Source organism: Bombus vancouverensis, chromosome 18 (assembly GCF_051014615.1).
Source record: "Bombus vancouverensis nearcticus chromosome 18, iyBomVanc1_principal, whole genome shotgun sequence".
Classification (NCBI taxonomy): Eukaryota; Metazoa; Arthropoda; class Insecta; order Hymenoptera; family Apidae; genus Bombus; species Bombus vancouverensis.
In genome coordinates, this window is record NC_134928.1 from 4,959,079 (window position 1) to 4,981,325 (window position 22,247).

At 35.7% G+C, this 22,247-nt stretch overlaps 1 protein-coding gene and 1 non-coding gene across 2 annotated transcripts in view; one reads left to right on the top strand and one right to left on the bottom strand.

Annotated features, from left to right (window-relative positions):
• Window positions 1-22,247, bottom strand: part of CAP (Cbl-associated protein) — a 379,584-nt gene that overhangs the window by 193,769 nt on the left and 163,568 nt on the right. The gene's annotated exons all lie outside the window — the stretch shown is intronic.
• LOC117159846 (U6atac minor spliceosomal RNA) lies at window positions 11,949-12,055 on the top strand. The gene has a single exon (XR_004464647.1). It is a non-coding gene; the product is annotated as a U6atac minor spliceosomal RNA (small nuclear RNA).

Genomic DNA, 22,247 nt, shown 5'->3' on the forward strand with positions numbered 1-22,247 from the left:
GTCGCCTAATATATCTGGAACTTTGTAACATGTAGATTTTGGATATAAGCAAAGGAAGAAATGTTACGTATATAACGGTCTATTTAAGGTAGAACATTGTAATTTTTAGAAATATTAAATTGTTTCATAGATTCCATCATTTTATAATTATTTGTTTTCATTAAAAAATTTTCCACTAATTGTTATTATACCAAAATACGTACCAAGCGTAATTTTAGTCTACCGAACCGGTGCAAAGTTATTTGGTTGTAATTTCGAAAGGTCCTAATGACCGATCGAGATGAAATTTGAGAGGGACGATGAAAAAATAGGAACCTGAAATATAAAATTCTAACTCCGGATATTTATTAGTTTCCAAGATATTAATAGAAAGCTTTCGATATTATACGCCGAATCCTGTAACAGATATTACTAACAGTAGCGACATCGGCCTCAGTATCTACAGCGTGTTTCATTTACAATCCGACCACCTCTTTTTAAGCTACGTTTCGTTTTAATTTCGGTGGCCGCAAAATGTTGCGTTGTGTATATAATCATATATATATACATATATTTAATTATAATTAAATATAATATATGTATCTATTTAATATATATATTATTATTATATTTAATAATAATTATTATTAATAATTAGCCGGCGATTGACCTTAGCTTCCATTTTTCAAGCTGGTTTCGATTAGTAAAAATGTTAATCCTAAAACATCGAAATTACAATACCTGTTTTACGCTGAGTTACTGTATCATCGTCTATTCGACAATCAACGATGGCAACTACTACAGCAGTTTGATAATGCCTGTATAGGCAGAAATAAATGTATAATACTTTTGTTCATATCTCGGAAACTAATAAATACCCCTTTTCCGCGAGTCCTCCAAATTTCGTGTCGATCGGCTAGCGAGACCTTTCGTAACTTTATCCAAAAGTATTTATTTAAAAATTTGAATAAAAATTTAAGTAACAAAATGTGTATAGATTAGTTAACACTAGATAGAAGAGTAATCTCCAAATGGAAAGAATAACAGAAAACAGGAAAAGATACGTCGACTATTGATTTTGTACGCTTTTTGGTATTTTTATGTCAAATTTTTGTTAAGAAACCCGATATCAATAGGAGACGATATAAAACAATCTAATACAAGGTATTTAGCTCTCAACTAATGTCGTTGAATCATAAACAGATTGCGCATGTTTATACATATAAAATATACAAGGAGCATATAAAATTTGTGCACGTTAAGTATCCATCAAACATATACGTGTAAACTCTCTAAGAGTTCAAATGCGAATACGCTTGTACGACCGTCTCTCGAAGCACGATTTCTTTTGTTTCACGGACAGAGCGGCTTTCTTTGTTTTACGGAGAGTCATTTTGAGAGACACGCATTTGCCAAACGTACAGACAGAGATCAAAATCGGAGGTAGACAAGATCACAGAAGAAAGAGTAATTATTTAAAACATCGAAGACTGACGGAGAAAGATCGGTAGCTCAGGACGTTGAAAATCGATTCTCGATTTTCAGGGAGACATTGCACAGAACTTGCTATTTATTGTTTACTGTTATTAATTGGTTGTTGTTTATTTAATTATTACTGCTATTAATTGTTGTTTACTTCTGTATTTCATTTAAGTATTTTCGCAATAAACTCGATTTTCAGATTTTCAGAATCGATCCCTGAATTATCCTAGAATTGAATGTACAATTTATGAATAACGTGTTCAACATAGATTTATCATATACAACATTGTTTGATCCGTTACATCTGTATTTTATCTGTTTAGCAATTTTATTTTAATTAGCAATTTATTTATAGCGAAGCATCAAAATTGCCATTAGGATAAATCATAAGTAACTTTTCCATATTTGTAGCACCGGAATACGCAACAGAATGTAACGGATGCATTTTTGTAACTGGCCCAATACTGCTGTGGTAAATATATATGTCGGAGATGAAAGGAAAGCCGAAGCCCTTCCTTGGAAATTTTGGGAACATCCTCTAGTACCTTAGCCTAGATTTTATTATAGTTGTAATTGCTTAAGATTTGTAACAAGCGCGATTGGGTTCGAGGTGACAATCGGTCGCTGAACGTAGCCACGGTCACGGGATGGATGTTTTATCTAACGGAGGTCTGGAGTGGTTGTATGTGTTTTCCGAGAAATGTGGTTGTGGCGGCATGCGGCCTCGAGAGCGGGCCGAGCCACGTGTGATGTTGCCTCGGAGGTGCCGATGCAATGGGACATACATTGTATTAGTAATCAAAACTCCAGGCAGAAACTGCCTAGCAACGGCGTTTGGAACTTTCTCGATGCTTCCAACGAGTGTGCCTAGCAACGGCGTTTGGAACCTTCTCGATGCTTCCAAACGGGTATAGAAAACAAAATGCAATCGTACAGGGAGAAAAATCTCCACGAGGCTGGCATTCTTGCGATTGCCTTGGAGAGTGATACATCGAGCATCTTCGACGATCGCATTTGCGTCTAAGTTAGTTTCGCTTAGTAAGGAGTTATCCCGGTGACCGTGGATTCGTTTGAACTCAAACATTGCTAATAGTATTATTTAATTTAATTATTCGTAGATCGTATTATTCATTAGGCTTAGTGTTTGTTAGACTTATTATTAGTTGTACTTATTATTTGTTAAGCTTAGTGATAGACCTGTATATACGTGTAAATAAAATCTCGGCTTTGTGAAACGATGGCTAGTCCACACGAAGAGTCGTCGCGCGCCCAAAATTCGAATCGTGATCCGACATATAATTTGGCTTTATCACCTAATACGTTCGAGAATTTTACATATTTCGGACAAACCAGGATTTCTTTTTAAAACTGCGTCTATTTTCATGTGTACTTGTTCATGGCAACTACTTGCATAAATGTGTAATACAGTCCATGAATATTTATAACGAATATCTGTACTATTTTTGTTTATGATAATATATTATACATTGTCATCTATGCTCATATGTACATTAATATGCTCGCATAATGTTAGAGACTTTTAAAACTTACAGCAGTAATTTGTAATTTGTTCAGTTGTTTAAAAAAAAAAAATTGTAACCTATCAGTTTAAAAAAGTAATATAACCATAATTCGTAATTTGTTTTGTGACGAAGAATCTGTGATGTACTTTAAAATAATCTCTTCATAGAGATGACTAGACTAATTTTAATTAGAATTGAATTAAAAGTATACGATAAGATGTTCGTACATATCTTCGTAAAATAATAATACAACCTATAAACTATTATAATTATTATAACACATGTTGTGGTTGAACTCGCATAATTTCCGAGATATTCGTGAAAAACTGCCTGTACGATTAGAATGTATTCTACTTATCGTTGTGCGTCTGTCGCAGAATATGCGTCGGTATTGGTCGCCAGTCGCTTATCTTCCGTTTACAAACGAGGGTCGGGTGAACATAAAGGACCTGTGCATAACGTGCATATGCGGGCACGCAGGGAATGTCCATTATAATTCACTTAAAAGGTAATATCATATATTTTGTTAGTTTAATCGTTTTGGGTTAGTTTTTTTAATCCGCGACGCTTGCATAAAATGACAATAATTCTATTTCGTAAAATAATATCAATTATTTTTGCAATTAATTTGTTATTATTTCACGCAAGCGTTGCTGGCTTCCGAGAGGCGGTCGGATTAAAAAATTAATTAAAAATTAATATGCATATTGTGTACGCGGTCTTTAAAGCTTGCTAACTATCGTTTATAAACGGAAAACAGGCGAATCAGTGCTAACGCACACGCTGCCACAGACGCTCAATTATAGGTCGAATCCAATGTCGAATGCCGGCAGTTTTTCGCGAATATCTTGAAAACTAGGAGAATTGAATAGAAATAAGTTGTACAAAATGTTGAGTTTTACAACATGTACAAAAATCATCAGAATCAGTGTGTATCGGTTACGGGATTCTCTTGTAAGTAAACTACTTCAAGTTATACCACGACACAGACGTCGTTACATGTACTTTATGCACGGTGGTACTTCATATAATGCTAATCAGACGGTTTATTGATGTTTGAATCAAATGTTTGAATTACGGTTAATCGGGTGCAAATCTGTCCAATTTGTCGAATCCCCATTCACTACAGTTGACACTAGCTATTCAAGAAAGTAGGGAAAAGAGGGAAAAAGAAGAAAGATATAGAATGTATAATGATAGTTCCATGACATCTACGTGCCACGATAGATGCAATCTTCCGTGCGAAATACAAGTACATTACAAATAATGTGAGTTTGAAAACTAATGAAACTTTAACGTTTTTTCTCAAGAGCACGGTTGAGTTTCGACTCAGACCTTTTATCCTCATGATGAGTAGAATAACGATGCAATAATATAAATTTGATCTCGAATTTCGAAGTTCAGATCAATTTAGTGGCAACTTCTTTCATAGATCTTCACCGACTGAGAAGTATAGAATCCTTTTCGAACGCCCGACATGTGTATTTTATTTATTGTATGTTTGATTTGCCATTCGATAAATTGCAGATGATTCTTCAAATTCTAAAGAATAAACTCTGTTCGTAATTTTCTCGATATATTTTTTCAGATAGCACAATCTCTGTTCCTTGTTCTATAGATTACGATATTATATCATACACATAAAACGAATAAAAGAACTTATAATATAACTATATGATAAATAAGATAAACCCCTTCCCATGAATAATCAATTGAAACCATACCGTTCGTTACAGCGACATCAAATGGAGTATCGAAGTTTCCATCAAAACAGGCATCTTCCTCCATCCATCTGTCGTTCAGCGAACTGTCACCTCCGACAATTTCTTTAACAACATCGGTTCCCCCAAGTATCATGCAACGTTTCATCTCCTTCGACGTTTTCCTCAAACTTATGTTGTCTTGCTCGTCCTCTATATTCATATTTCTGTTTAGAAATTCTTGTTCATCTAGCAGTCCTCTGTCATCGTGTTCGTCCTTGAAACGAACAGTTTTACTTTCATTGGTATCGAAGAGGATACCGCGAACAGCCTCGACATTTTTCTTCTTCAAAATAGGCGCTCGATCGAACAGATGGATCATGCTCCTCTCGATATTCGATCGCGTATCGTCTATCGCGCCAGAGTAGAATTTTTTAAAATTCGATTTTTTTATTCCAAGTGTTCCAGCGTTGCTATGGGGCACAGAATTGTTCATTCGCCTGTAACCCCAGCTACGTAAAATTGCAGAGGGTTGGGAAAATTCACCGGTCGGAATGGCAACGGTATTCATCCTCCTGAAATCCAACGTGTTTAGTTTGTTTTCGAAGTTCTGCCTGGTTTCGTCGGTTCTGAAGCAAGCTGGCGGCTCGATGAGAAACTTCAGCGCTTCCAGTTGTTCATAGTATTCGCGTTCCAACTCCTCCCGGTTGAGTTCGCTATTTCCCTTTCCATCTTTTTCCTTCCCGTTAGTTAATCCGGCTTCGACATTTGTCGCAAGAATCCCCGACTTTGAATCGACTTTTTTGGCCACGGGTCTCGCGAAAGTCGCGCCTTTGCCTCGTTTCGACCTACAATTAACGTCAAATCTATTTCCTTCGTCACTTTTCTTCGTCATCTGCCGTTTCCTAGATTTTCCATGACTCTCTAACCTTGTTCCCGGCCTGCAGCTCCTGTTTCGTTTCCACGAAGCGCGTAACGAACGAATCATTGCTACGAATCGTGATCCGGGACTGGCACATGCGACTTTTCTCTTGGATTTCGAACGTAGCACACGTCTCGACAGCTGTTTGTCGCTGACCAAAGGATCCGTTGTCTTGAATGACGAGATTTGCGAGGAACTTGTTTCCTCCACGCCGGTCAAGCATTGCGAACAATTGAAAAATCTCATCTTCGAAACGGGGTTGTCGATTCGTCACTATCGCGTTAGTTCATTAATTTTTTTATTTATTTTATAATAGGTTTAACGTCACATCGATTGCAAGCACAATTTATCTATGGTATCTTATGGTATCTATGGTATGGTAAGATTGAAGGTACTACGGAGATATTGAATTCTGTTATCTAACATCGTGTTTTTTAAGCATTTGTTTACTGTCGTTTTCATTCAGGATATTATTAAAAGAGACTCTCTGTATTTAAGACAATTCAAAATGTGTTTAACCGCTGTACGATATACGTTTCACAAATATTGCGTACAGAACAAAAGTTCACGAATAACTCGCGATTGTCACGTTCCATTTCTTTCAGTGTTTTAATAGACTTAGGAAAGACATATTACACTATACAAATATTGCTCTTTTTTAGATATACCGTGGCTCACGAAAGTATTTGAACACTTAGCATAAGGAGCTTTCATGTATTTGCTAGCTGTCGTTCGCGACTTCGTCCACGTAGACGATGTAGGAAAACTGATATTTTTCTCTATTTATTTTTTGATATTATGTACCGTTGAAGTAACTACTTCAAGAAAATCTCTACATCTTTATTTATGTATATCCATGATCTGGAAACTGCTATTACGCAGAAATATTCTAAATAAGGAGCGGTGCATATTATTGTATCCTTGAGTATACATTATGTTTTGGGTTGCAAGGTCTAGCAACAAAGGAACTAGTAAACAGATTTCTATTTACGCTCCCTGTAGCCCCTAGCCAAAGCTATAAGGTTAACTTTTTTGGTAATGTCCTTTTGCTATAAATATGTGCTCCCTATCATTCCATTGTCTAGTAACGCTAAGACAGTAGGGATCTGAATCAGCATAAACCTTACATTATACATTGTGCTCATACTTTTCTGTTACAAATTCATCCACTCGACATGTATAACATAAGAGTCGATTCTGATGCGAACGAAACGAAACATCTTAGAGAGTGACTCTCGTCTTAAATATTCGAGGTCGTTAGGGAAACGACCGCACGATTCAGCAATCGATATAATTTTGAATAAAATCTTGGTCGTCTTTAGTACAACGCAAAGCAACTTTCAGCGTCGCGATCATAGAGTTACACCGATAGTGTAGTATCGTAAATAATTATGATTAGTTTATCAATAGTAAATGAATTGAACAGATGTAATTTAAACAGAAAACAATGTTCATTTAACGTGAAATAATCGCAACAAACGTATAATAATTAAAACAACTAGATAATTAATTAGCAACTCTCGTCAACGCAGATTCAACTCTCTCTCAACAACGCTAACAACACTATTTCGACAAGGCAATCCGCACTCTCTCGCTTCTCAACTCATGCTCCTGTTAATTCGTTTATCGTCCCCTAGCAACCCCTTGTCTTTTGCTCAACAACCGCTTGTTTACAATCCGCACGACACCCCCGGGCCCCTTGTCCACGATACTACAATTAAACACGCGGGTTATGACCTATATGTGTACCTGTAAGTGAATGCGATATACAAGGTGGTTGGTAACTGGTGGTACAAGCGGAAAGGGGGTAATTCTACGCGAAAAAAGAAGTCGAAAATATAGAATAAAAATTTTTCGTTCGAGGCTTTGTTTTCGAGAAAATCGACTTTGAGTTTTCGCTCGGTACGCGTGCACTGATCGTTGTCTCGATGGAAAAATTAAAAAAAAAAACCTCTTTCCGCTTGTACCACCAGTTACCAACCACCCTGTAGAAATAGGAAGAGAACGTTGCATAGAAGCGTCTTCTGTCCTTGTCTAATCCATATGTATTTACTATACGAACGTGCATGCGTTATTCGACAAGAATACAAGAGGTCTATGCAGTATATTCTCTTTCTAACCAACTCTATTCTTTTTCAGCTCGCTCACGCACTCTATGTTTAGATATTTATAGTCACAATATTGCCCCATCCCCTTCTTCAACCAGCTGTCTTGCCGAACGTGCGCGATTCAAAATTTACTGTCACTTGTCAGAGAAAATATCCAAATTCAGAAACAGATATAATACAAGAGTTAACAACCACGAAAACCCATTAGTTACCCAATTACTTGACACGACGGACCAAATCGACAGATTAAAAAGACAATACCCGTTAGATTAGATTCAACTAGAATCAAACATACTAAAAACTCTTATAATCCAAGTCACAGTACCACGCCAAAATAATTGACTTATAATTCTCAAAGAGAATTGATTGTAAATAGTCGACCAAATATAAAAAAAAATTTGTCACAGAAATCGATATAACCTGGCGGTGGACACCAAGCTTCGTTGATCCGACTCGTGTCACGTTAATGCTCGTCGCTGCTGTGTTCTCTCATGAGTAAGCGTAATAAAATATATTTTATTCTATTTACGCTATAGCCCATGTCCATCTGGAGGAAATGTAATTTCCAACGGCGAAAGAATTATGCGAATCGATAGAATAATTTCTGAAACGCCCTCGAACAAACAGAAGAAGAGCTCCCCTCTTTATAATAATGTAGATTAGCATTGTCATATAGCACAACTGTCATGATTACGTTGTCGAAATGTGAAAGTAATCTGAAAATCTATATACATTAGGTCGTCCGAAAAGTTCCTTTCGTTTTATAAGGAAATAATGGATGCACAATATTTTCCGTTTTATACGTTTCTATATCAAGATAAAGATTACAACGTTCGACAGATTAGGTTTGTGTAAAGATGCGTTGTTGTAAAAGAAAGACAACTTTTAAAAGCAAAATTCTCGGGGGCCCCAAATGTGCTTGTCAAAAAAGCTAGTAAACGGTTATCAGAATTACGTAAAATACATTTGTTAGCACGCAAAGAGTGGGATAAAAGTTTTAATCTAACTAAAACGATGTTTGCTGAATCAACACGTAGATTCGATCGAATGTTCCAGACGCTCTTACTAGGCATTCGATGGGCCCATTCCAGAACGTTCTGGAGAATTCTCGATTGGGGTTTCTAGAATTAATTACTACGCATGAAAATAATATTCACCATCCTTAGATAAATATGATATTCTGATAGATTAATGAAAGCATCTCTGAACGTAAATATTAATTTTCCATTGGTTTAGCAAACATCGACTTAGCCTGGCTAAACTCGTAATTTCGGTTTTTCTAAGTCGACAATTATGCTCCTTATAGATTTGACAGCAATTTCGTTAGTTGTCGTTATCTAGTTTGTTCGTTGGTATGTAAGCATTACATTTGAATTATACGAATGTGCGATATGTCAAACTCTGCAATAAAGGTATCGTCAAATTTTAATTGTTGTCTGCTTCAGTTTAGATGCTACAAAATGATTATTAGCTTCGGAGCTAAAGCTTAAATTCACCATTATTAATGTATCAATAAAACCGTGACAGATGGATATCATTACAGTGCTAATGAAATTCCGAAATGTTTTGTATAATATACATAATATATTCAGCTTTCTATAAGTATTCGAGATATTTTCGTGAGTCACTATATTGTCAGTATACTTAAATTATAACTAGAAATATGAATCTTTCCTTAATCTGAAATTTACAAAGAAACTTCTTTATATTTAGCTTAAAAGCATATGTTTATGTCTACTTGACCCTCGTAAATATCATACTCATATTTTTTGGACGATTACGGGAAAGCTATTGACACCTGTTTCACAGAGTGATCGTTAAAGTTAGAATTGTTTTGGCATTGTGTTCGAAGAAGCATATCCGTTTTCAATCACCGATGAATTCAATAGCTCCGACCTGAATTACGTAATTCAACGCGCGATGCGTTTAATTGTAAAGCGAAGCGCGAAAGTTATGCGAGTAGATTGCAATGCGAGAATTCGATCGATATAGTCATATCGATCGAGATAAATTAATTTCTTGTTTTATCATTAACGTTAATTATCGAAAGTATCAGATGCAACAAACGTCATTCATACAGAATCAAACATTGTTCCAATTTTCTTCTTTTTGCTCTTTCGCTGCAGAAAGTACTGACGCAATTCCGAAAGTCATACTATTCTTGTAAATGCACTATCGCTCGAAGATATTCGGCCGTTGGACTATTTTTTATGAAATTTAATTTAATCACAAAATTACGGATAAAATGACTTTTATAGATCTTACCTTTTATAATTATTATAGCTATTTATCGCGGAATATTCTGTTGCTTTAAAATTAATATTTAACGTCATTATATTAATATACATAATAATAATAATAATAATCCTATAATTGTAATATAGCTAATCTTATTTTATTCAGTACATCGTTATATTAGCCATAAACGGTTTATTCGTAATAATTATTGATCCCCGATTTTCAAATTAAACTAAAAAGCTATTAATTATTCTTGTTTCTATATTTTCCTTTTTAAAAAACAAGAGTTTAGTTATAAACATTAAAAACTAACATAGAATAATAAAATTGACATTCGTATATGCCAATCTTGATAGTATTATATCAAAACTATTTTGTATAATTTTATACTAAGATGAAAAAGCTTTTTTGAAATAAATAAAAAAGATCAGCGACGTTAATTCAAGCGATGATATTTAAAATCAACATGTACATCGAAGAATTGTATATTTCATTGCAAAATACTATTTGTAAATCTATGACAGGTAAGTGCATACTTTAATTCAATGGTTTTATACGAATCTAATAGTTAACATTTATTACATTCTATTGTTTTCTAATAACAGACTGCCCAAAATGCCCGAATATATAGGAGCTATAATATTTTTACAAAGAATTTAGTTTCTTTATGCTGTTAATTGCACGAACTTTAGTGTATCTGTAAGTGAAGCTTTTCATGAACATTTGAAAGAATTATATTTTTAAATCTCCATTCGTACAGAATCGACAATTTTTGACAAACTTTTCGAAAAGCTACTTCGTCATAAATCTGAATTTTTAATCACTTTGTCGAGATGCACATATAACAGAAAAAATAGTAAAAGTGGCCGGTCGCCCCGCAATGACTTTGAAAAAAATAAAATACCTCGTTACTTGTCGGAAATACTTTCACGGATTTAAGCGGCATGTTTTTTTAAGGGGGTGTCCTGAATAAGAATGTTCGAGAACAGCGTCTATTTGTGATTTTTTTTAGAAGAGAAAGAAAGAAATGAAGTTATTGAATTTTAAGGTATGATTATATATATATCTAACGAATACAAAAAAAATTTTTTTAAGTAAAAGAAAAGATTACAACAGATTTCTAAGCCTATTCCATGAGCTGCAGTTTTCATTCGGCGTGAAAGATCCACCTCGTAATTCTTGGTCAAAACAAAAAAACCAAAAAAGTATTAAATTATTATATATTTTTCTCCTCGATGAACTAAAAAAAAAAAGGCAGAAAATAGTGTGAAATTACAAATTTTGGCGGGTTTACAGAAAAAATGTGTTTTGTAAAAAGAAAAAATAAACTTTAAGGTGCTATAACAATTATTTAAATAAACTTTTTGACGAACTTTTAGGGCACTTAGGATCCTCTCCTTGCCTCTCAACACTACTCTTACTACAAGAAATATAATAGCAGCAAAAATATATTAAGAGCTTTATAATCGATTTAATAATAATAGCTTTAATTAAGGGAATTATTTACCTTTGCCCCTTGTATTTTGATAGGGCTATGAAAAAAGTACATCTGTTTCGAGAGGCTAATTAGAATACTTCCTATGATATACATTGCCACATTAAGAATCAAATACTTTCCAATCAGCTAGAACCTCGGCGTGAATGCCAGCTACGCTCGTTAAAGCCCAGAACTGAAGACGACGCGTCGCGAGTTCGAATTCTCGGCATACTGTATACCTTTAAAAAGGGTTTTAAAATTCCTCTTACTATATACAAGCACGCAAGCGGCCAAGCCCCACCCTTGCATGTGCTGTGGATGTACTTTCTGGGAGTACTTGGTTGAACGGGCTTCGTGTTAAGGGGCCCGACGATCAACTCGCACAACACTGGTCTACTGTCGCCCCGTCCGTGGAGGTTTTAGCCGGTAAGAATCTGGCACTATCACCTTCTGCCCACCTGTGCAAGGGTGGTAAGGTGTCTATGAAGATTTCCTCCACGTAAAAAAAAAAAATTTTTTTTGTAGTATGAGAGGAGAGACGTTTAACACTCCATTAAATAAGGGTAGAACACATATATAAATGGTAAGGCACTGTCGCCTTTCGGCGGCACTTGGCAGATCTTTTTGGAAGGACCGCTTCCGAAAAACGCAGGTGCTAATAATTTTTTCTCACTGGCGAATAATCTTTATCAAACTTTCTTTGTGACAAATGATCTTTACATCCTTTTGAGCATTGGATTTCGAACGATATATTAGACGCGAATCTAGATGTTTGATCCATTGACATCGTGTAATCAAAAACGAAATAGATAAAAAAATTTGATATGCAACTCACAAAATTTACACCATTAATTATCAAATTCCAAACTTGTGAAATATAATCATAGGCAAAACTTGGATACATACTGGTGGTTAGAAAGTGGCGCCTACCGACATTCTGCATCAACTTCAGTAAACATATTTCTTTGAATGATGAAATTAAAAATGTTATACGAGTAGCGATAATACCGTAAACAGTTTAAAATGTAATTAGACATAATGTTACTTACGAGCTTGTAAAAACTTTCTATTTGTAAATTGATTCGTTAATTATTTTGTTTTATTCTATTTATATTATCATATATTACTTTATTTCTTTTTATTATATTTTATGTTTTTTATTTCATTTATTTATTTTATTTCGTCAACCTAATTTTCGTATGCCCCAAGAAAGCATAAAATAGTCAATGCTAGTATTGCAATTAAATATAAGAAACTATAATCTGTGAGTACACTAATTTTAATTAAAATTGGATTGGATTCATTATTTACTTTAAAAAAAATTTTTTTGTATTCGTTAAATATATATAAAGGCATGCCTCAAAATTCAATAACTTTATTTCTTTCTTTCCCTTCTAAAAAAAATCACAAAAAGACGCTGTTTTAGAACATTCCAATTCAGGACACCCCCTTAATCACTCTGTTATAAGGTACGAGTAGCAAAAAGAATAATTGAATACATTTTTAGCATACTCATGAGTCATTAATATACAAATGCAGTCGATGGGAATCTATATGTTGTGAGAAAGTAAAGAATAACCCAAATCTAATCTAATACTCACGAGTCGAGTTATATACGCACGCACAATCTGATTGATGCCCTTAATGTCGACAGAATTTTATTTTTTTCAAGATCACTGGGATCCGACCACAGCTTTCTATTATCATCATTATCACGAGAAAGTGATTAGGTAACCGCTGAATTTCAACTACGAGTCACCCTTCTATGTCTACCTTTCGAAATCGCTCAGTTTCGTTGGAAGTTCGTCGAGTTCACACGTGACGATCGGTCAAAAGCCACAGTCACAGTTTCCCACAGTATAGAGCATCGCGAACACGTGTGCCCCTACAACCACTTGCTCACCAATCCTGTACACCACCGTATTCAAAAACTGAAGCAAACGACACGGTCTGGTCTCTAACTTTCCCACCTTCGCAGTACCCACACTCGATGGCCGAACTTTCGTTTCAGATGCAGAAAGTAGCGATTCAAACGATTCTTCAATCGGTTTCCAGACGTTTCGTCAGAACTGAGAAAGCACGCTGGTCAAAGCGCATTCGAACACTGACAGAGAGATGGATTGTACAGCGATTCGAAAAGAAGGAAGAGGGTCTCACCTTCTAGGGCGTCTTCTAAGTGAAGGAGGGTGCGGCATCGTCGTGGAAACACAAACAAAACTTATAAATGTAATGGCAGGTGCATCTCGCATGGTTGATCGTCCGTGTGACCGGTCAACAGGTGTGGGTTAGGTTTGGCAGTGTTTGAGAACGTGCATGCACGCAGGCTATAAGTGAACCGTGGTACACGTTGCTCATCTGCCCATCGTCGCGTGACGACACGCCGATTCGCAGGAAAGGGTCCCACAATCGTGAATCGAAGCGAAAATATATACTGCCGCTCATAAGTACCGGGATAATTTGACTGATTTGTAGTAACAGCAATTTTATTAAAATATGCAAATTAGTGACAAATTAATGGACAATTAATGTATATTATAATTACAGTCGTTTATCAGCGAATTCAAGAATCACTCGAGATTTTCAAAATTATTCACTCTTTTAGTAAAATCGATAGGTATGAACTCTATATGTTACAATAGCAAAGCTTATTAATTACTAACATATCGTATAATGTGCATATTAATAATCTATATTTCGCCTTTTTGCAGATGTTTCATATCGTTTAATCGTAAAGTGACATTAAAATCACAAAATCAACAAGAATTTATTTATCTGTTTTTCTCCTTCGATTTTTAATTATAATAATTGTGTATAGTTAAGTTAGTTATACTTGTATTGTAAGTGACTTGATATATTCCATTTTTTACGATATGAAGTTTTCCAAGTGCCAAAGTTCTGATGATTCTATAGACTCACACGTTAATTTAAAAAGACCCATTGTTTCGAATTCGAAATCGAAGTTGTTCAGGACATGTTTTTCTGCGAGTTTCCATATCAACGAGTTATCAGTAAAATTGGTATTAATCGCCGATGATCTTCACCAGGAAAAAAAGATCATGTGAATCAAGGTAATTTAAAAGGTTTATTTGAAAGCGTGTTTATAGTATTTGAAGTGAAAGATAGTTAAAGCCTAAAATCTATATCTTGCCAAAACTTACTTATTATGTTTTTTTAACGATATTAAGACAGTTTAAAACTGTAAACAAAGTCGGCAGTTTGAACAAACGTTGGGGATGTTCCCGAAAATTTCCAAAAGAGAGACCCCGATGTTTTTTCATCTCCGACAGATATAAATAAATGTAGCGACTTGTCAACCGAAGAATTTTATATTCGTCACTGTGTCAGTCAATTGTTGTTTAAGTGGTCACCACTTCTAAGAAAACTCTACATCTAGTCTTTTTAGTTTTCTCAAGCACTGAAGCTATCGACAGCGTGTAGACAATAGACTGGGACGAGGACAGACCATAGACAGTTGACAGACTGTCGGTGGATTTGTCAAATAAAATTACGGCTTAGGTTTTAAAGACAAGAAGGTTGAGCCGTAACTCAACTTTATGTTTCTTTTCTATAGAACTTTATTAAATAACACAAGTTTATAAGCACAGTTTACGCGACCGATCTGAAAGATGTTGACCGATGAGGGTTTGTGATTTCAATCTGTACATTTTCTTCTTTTCTCATACTTCTTTTCCTCCTTTTAATAATTTCTTTTCATTCTGTAAAATAGTTTTTGTATCTTCAGATATGTTAAGTGCAATTTTTATTTTTGATAATTTACTTTTATTAGATAATTCTTGTGAATCTTCTATTACATCTTCCATATCATTTTCAGTGTGGCTTCTACCTTCGGTAAATTTAATATTTTGAACAGTATCATTAATGTCAATAGCTCTTTCGGTATCAACCTGACTTTTGCCTGACTTCTGTCTCTGCAGTTTCTTCTTTTGTATTTTCTTCTACTTTTCCTTATTCTTCTAATCCACTCTTTTCATTTTGTAAGATCTTTCTTGTATCTTCATCTTTTTTAACTTCAACTTTATCCGATCTCCTCGGTCTGCCTCTATGTTTGGCTTCTCTCTTTGCAATACTAGCGCCTTTCTTTTCTTTTGGTTGTTTTTTATCATCACAACTCTTCGATCGCCAACTACGTGACCCCTCCAATTCGCTGCCCGCGAGGCGGATGGGCACGTAGCCCTAAAGAAAAAGCCAACCTGTTCGCTAAACATCTTTCCAACGTATTTAAACCTCATTCCTCCAATATTTCCCCGGAAATAACGGAATACCTGCACTCTCTCTTCCAAATGTCCCCTCCTATTAAACCTTTCACTTCTCTAGAGATTACAGAATTAATCCGTCGCCTAAATCCCAGGAAAGCATCGGGGCATGACCAAATAGGTAATAAAACAATCAAGGAACTTCCCATAAAAGGGATTTCACTCATCACATCAATTTTCAATCCAATCCTTCGTCTTGAATATTATTCGAAGCCCTGGAAAATATCAATGATAACTCTCATCCCTAAACCCGGAAAACCAATACAAGAAACTAGCTCCTACCGCCCAATTCGCCTTCTACCCACTTTGTCAAAACTATTCGAAAAAATGTTCACGAATCGACTCCTTCCACTCATAGAGGATTTAACAACACTGCTAGATCATCAATTCGGTTTTCAAATTCATCGTTTAACACACAATATAAGCCAAAACCTAGAAAAGAAAAAATACCGCTCTGCGGTATTCCTAGACATTCAACAGGCATTCGACAAAGTGTGGCACGAAGGACTTTTCTTCAAACTGAAGAAAATCTTACACATATTACTCCATCCTAAAATCCTACCTAACAAATAGAAAATTCATGGTCAAATACTTAGACGCCACAACCGCTACATTTCCAATAGAAGCCGGCATACCCCAAGGCAGTGTACTTGGACCCCTACTGCCATCCTACTCTCCATCTACACTGCCGATTTACCAACCTTAGCAGAGATAACAACAGCGACATTTGCTGACAACACAGCACTACTAGCATCCCACTCAGACCCAATAATGGCATCCCACACTTTCCAGCGAGGTCTTCACTCTATGGAAAAGTGGTTCCACAAATAGGGCTTCTAAATAAATGAAAATAAATCCAGTCATATAACCTTCACGCTGCGAAAACAATCCTGCCCACAGGTGACCATAAATAATATTCCAATTCCAAACAAAAATACATCCTGGACAGAAGAATGACATGGAAACAGCACATCTTAGATAAATCCAAACAACTGAAATCAAAACTAAAAAAATTTTACTGGCTCACTGGCCGTCGCTCCAACTTAAGCACTCACAGCAAAATAATGCTATATAAAGCCATACTAAAACCCGTCTGGACCTATGGGATTCAACTATGGGGAACATCGAGTAACTCCAACATAGAAATCCTTCAACGATTTCAATCAAAAACACTAAGATTGGCATATCACCGACGAAACAATCCACCGCGACCTCAAGATACCCACAGTCAAAGAAGAAATATACAAGTTCAGAAGCAGATATAACACAAAAGTCAACAACCACCACAACCCATTAGTCACCCAACTACTTGACACGACGGACCAGATCCGCAGACTAAAAAGAAAATACCCTTTAGATTGAAGCATTAGATTCAACTAGAATCAACATAATATAAATTATTATAAACCAAGCTATTGTACCACGCCAAATGAAGTTACTTAAAATTCTCAACGAGAATTGATTGTAAATAGTCTACCAAATAAAAAAAAAAAGCTACGTCACAGCTTCGGGGCTTTCATTTATAGGGTAATACTGCTATCGTGCGGATCTGGACCAGCTCAAATTATATTCCTACTTGTACTTACACTTCTGTATTAAAGTATATTTGCTAGTTTACAATTTATCCACGCGTTCCTCTGTTCATACATCTAATAACCTCAACAATTGTCAATAGCGAAATCGAGTAAGATTTGAATAAATCATTATATATCGTTAATTTACTTTCGAACTACTTTAATCCTCTCCCGTGCCAGTATTCCCGCACATGGCAGGTTAGCCGAAAGCGAAACTTATTGCCAGTTGCATTAAACGTCAGTTAATAATAAGCTACCGAACGCGGCAACTAAATAAAACGTAACAACTTACAGGCCCCAACATACTACAGAATAAGCAATAAAATTAACAAATTTTTTTATATGCTTTATATTCTTTCTACAGTTGCCTTACCGAAAGCACACCCTAACGGTTGTCGCTATGACGATGGTGCCAAAAGCCAAAGCATGTTTCGATCTTTTTCTAGGTGCTATTTATACAATGTTCTCACATTAGATGCTATTTTACACATATACTTTTTAAATATTATGCATGTGACCGTTAAGGATTTTAATTTTATTATGTGATATTTTTGTTACGATTTTTTGTGGACAATCGCAATGCGTATAAATTGAACTTTGTATAAATATTGTTACTATATGCTTGTATTTATTAATTATTTATGGAGGCAAAAAATTAGAGGAAATATTAGCCCCCTTCGGAAATTCTATGCAGTAGTTGTTGATATTCCGTTATGGGTTTAATGAATAAGTAGGTTTAATATTTAATCTACGATTTTTCTTACAAAACATCGTATAGGGCAGTTTTCCTCTTCGAATGCCATAATCCTTTTCTCTACTACTTTTACGAGATATATTGCTGCTGTCACGCTCAAGAAGAACACCCGCTCAGAAACAGTAATAGGATAGGCTAGACATCCTGTATATCACAGCCATCGAAATAATAACTAAATAGTAACGGAATAGGCACCTCTGAGATACACCAGACGACAACCCCTCCAGAGGGACTAAAACCTCAGTATAAAAACCCTCCAAAATAAGCGTTTGCCCCAGTCTGTTAAAACATTTTGACCCAGTCTCTTGTAACACTTTGAACTGTCACCCTATTCGATAATAAATTCTATTATCATATAGAAAGTTCAACTTCTTCACCTTATTCGTGAAACGTTCGAACTGCGACGCGAGCAGATTGTAACATCAACCAAATCTCAATCCACAAATCCTATTGGCTCACGGGCCGACGCTCCAAATTAAACCTACAGAATAAAATTACCCTCTACAAGACCGTAATAAAACCTGTCTGGACCTACGGAATCCAACTATGGGGAACAGCAAGTAACTCCAACATTGAAATACTCCAACGCTTTCAATCGAAAACGCTAAGATCCCTAATTGACGCACCTTGGTATGTAACCAATGAAACAATACACCGCGACCTCAAGATACCCACTGTCAAAGAGGAAATAGCAAAATATAGCGACAGATATAGCAAAAGAGTCAACAAACACCGAAATCCCCTAATCACTGGACTACTTGATACGACGGACCAGATCCGCAGGCTCAAGAGACACAACCCGCTAGACCTAAACGCTAGATTCAATTAGTTATCTAAATTAATTAATATTTACTTATTTATAATACTTTCTTATAAATTATAGTTATCTATAATAAGTATTAACTTATTATAAATATTTAGCCATGTCACTGCGCCACACCAGAAAAAATGACTGAAAATTCTCAATGCGAGAATTGATTGTAAATTTTAATAAATAAAAAAAAAAATCTCAATCCACAACAGTGATCAGGCCACACACCGAGGGCAAGATGGCATTCAGATGTCTACGCATCCTTGGCATTTTCATAGTTAAGGTTCTTCAGACCAAAAACAAGCATCTTCTATTTCCAGTGTTCTTTACATTTTTGTTTACTATGAGAAGATACGGCAAAGTTTGTTTTCTCACATTCGGTATTTTCAGTTAGCAACTTTCTCTCAAGGGCGGCTAAGAGCCTTTCTAGTCCACCAGGATTCTTGCGCTCCAATCAAAAGCAATGTCTATCGCCCTCGCTTTCCTAACCAAAATTGTCCTTAACGAATCAGCTCATCTCGTGGCCTTAGACACACCCATCCCTAGCTTTCCTCCGCCACAACATCGTCACTAAACTACTCAGTCTCTATCTTTAGAATAGTCAACACCTTTTTACCGAGTTTCTACCCTTAGACGGGGCGCGTACTTTAAAGTATCAGTGTAACTAGTTTCTACATAAAGTTGTTGGAGTGAATTATGATTTATATATGTTAATTCGGTGTATATTCCATTGCGTGTTAACAAAAGCAAAATTGATAGCTGTGTTGCGACTCGGCTATTTTATTTTATCATCCAACCGTCAAGTTTACGTGACAAGATCACCGGTGATCTATCGGTTTCGTGATTTCTTGCGTCTCCGACGTGACACTGCCCATGTATCATTTGATTTGAGAATCGCTGTGTACTACGCTGCTTGAGCTGACCTACTTCCATTCATGTAAGAAGATTTGCTCGCACACAGGAATATTTCGGCCGATTTTTAATTCTTAATAACAAAAAAACGAAGCCGAAGACACATCTTTTTTTATTCTTGATTTTCGTTTCAAGAATCATCCCTTAAAATTTCTTACAGTTACAGCCGAGCCTTGTCTACTCCAGTGGTCGATAATGCGCGTGCATAACACCATATGCGAGGTAGCAAGAAATGTCTATTATAACTCAATTAAAAGTGAGTATCGTCAATGTATTGGGTTTGGGGTTGGGTTAGTCTTCCCCATCCTGTTGCCGCGCCATAAGGCGGTCGACGTTACTTGCTTGAAATAATGACACGTTAATCATAAAAATAGTTGACGAATGAATAATCGATATTATTTTACGAGAAAAATAATTATTGTCATTTTACGCAAATGTTTGGGCTGCCTCGGGGCAGCCTAGTAGGACCCAAACCCAAACGTAATACATTGACGATATTCATTTTTAATTATTGAGTTATAATTTATAATTTATAATAGACATTTCTCACAGCCGAGTAGCACCCAAACCCAAACGTAATACGTTGACGATATTCATTTTTAATTATTGAGTTATGAGTTATAATTTATAATAGACATTTCTCACGCCTCGCATATATACGCAGGGCCTTTAAGCTCACTCAATTGTCACCTAGCCATAAATTAGCGTGTAGCGGCACATGAGCAAGAGGACAATTCGAGCCACGTTGTTGTTTTGCCTCGGAGTACCGACATCGTTAGGATAGTCATAATGTAATAACAAACCAACTCCGGACAAAACAATGTCGCAGCTACGTGTAACCGTCAAACGAAGGCGAATGGAAAGTTTCCGGTACCCCCTCGACCAGTATAAATAAACGAGCACGATCGTAAGGTGACCAGTTTTTCAGTCTCAGTCTCGAGCGATTTTATTAGCGATCAACACATTCTTTTAACGACCCGTATCGAGCAATCTACGGTCGACTCTGTATTTATAATTATTTTCAAATATATTTGACGGCTTCAACATCGAGCAATCTCGTCATTTAAACTACCACGCGACCAACCATCCTCTACAAGCGATAAAAAAACCAACATGGTGGTCTAGCGAACATTCCGCAGGTCATCGAGACGACAACGCAGAGTGTTTCGGTGTCAAAAAACAGTCGAAAACTCTAAGATCCTTGATAGATGCGTCTTGGTACGTTACCAACGAAACGATACATCGCGACCTTAAGATACTCACAGTTAAAGAAGAAATATCCAAATTCAGTAACAGGTATAACATAAGAGTTAACAACCACCACAACCCATTAGTTACTCAATTACTTGACACGATGGATCAGATCCGCAGGCTAAAAAGACATTATCCTCTAAATTTAAACATAAATTCAGCTAGAATCAAACATACTATAAACTATTGTAATATCGGAAAATAAGGATAGAAATTTTTTTTCCATTACTTACAATTTATTAATATTAAACTGAATATACAGATATAAATTGGACAGAGAACGATATTTATTTAACGGAACTAAATGCAATACTCGTATCTATATCAAATAACTTTACAGTTATTTGATCACTCTCGTCACAACGAATCTAACACACACACTCTCTCTCTCTAACAACTCTATCAATTCTCACGACTCTACTCTTCGACGACTAGAAACCTCTAACGACTCTACTCTTCAACGACTCAATTAGCACTGCTCTTCGCCAGTACAATCCTGCCCGGTCGTGCTCGCTCTTGCTCTCGTCCTCTCACACACACACACTTTTCGGCTCACATACTTTGGCCTCTCGATTCCTTGAAATATGAAACCGTACCTCTGTTTTGACACTGCTTATCTTTTCTCGCGTCGCTGTTACTAGGCGCTCTTGGATGTAAACAAACCACGAAAGACGACGTACACGGTGCTTTCTAATTTCAACCGATCTCTAATTCAAATCTATTCTACGATATTACACTATTATAATCCAAGTTACAGTACCACGCCAAAATAATTTACTTATAATTCTCAATGAGAATTGATTGTAAATAGTCTACCAAATAAAAAAAAAAGAAAAAAGAACTTTTCGAGAAGAATAGGTCCTAGTTGTGATAATCTTTTTGTAGCTAAGCATTAATGATCGAATTAATTTATTCTTTTCGTATTAAAAAGGATAGAAAATAGTTAATTTATGAAAAAATTGATTGAGTATAAAATAATAAGGAGATAAAGATTGAGTATAAAATAGCAAAACATCCTATCAAATGTAAATTTTTATCTTGTTTCTTATAAAAGTAATTAGTACAATCTCTCAGTGTTTTACAATTCATTTACATAAAGTGTTGAAAGCTAATATTCTTTTATTATACAGAGTGGTTGGTAACTGGTGGTACAAGCGGAAAAGGGGTGATTCTACGCGAAAAAAGAAGTCGAAAATATAGAATAAAAATTTGTTTTTTAAATTTTTTTTTAATTTTTCCATC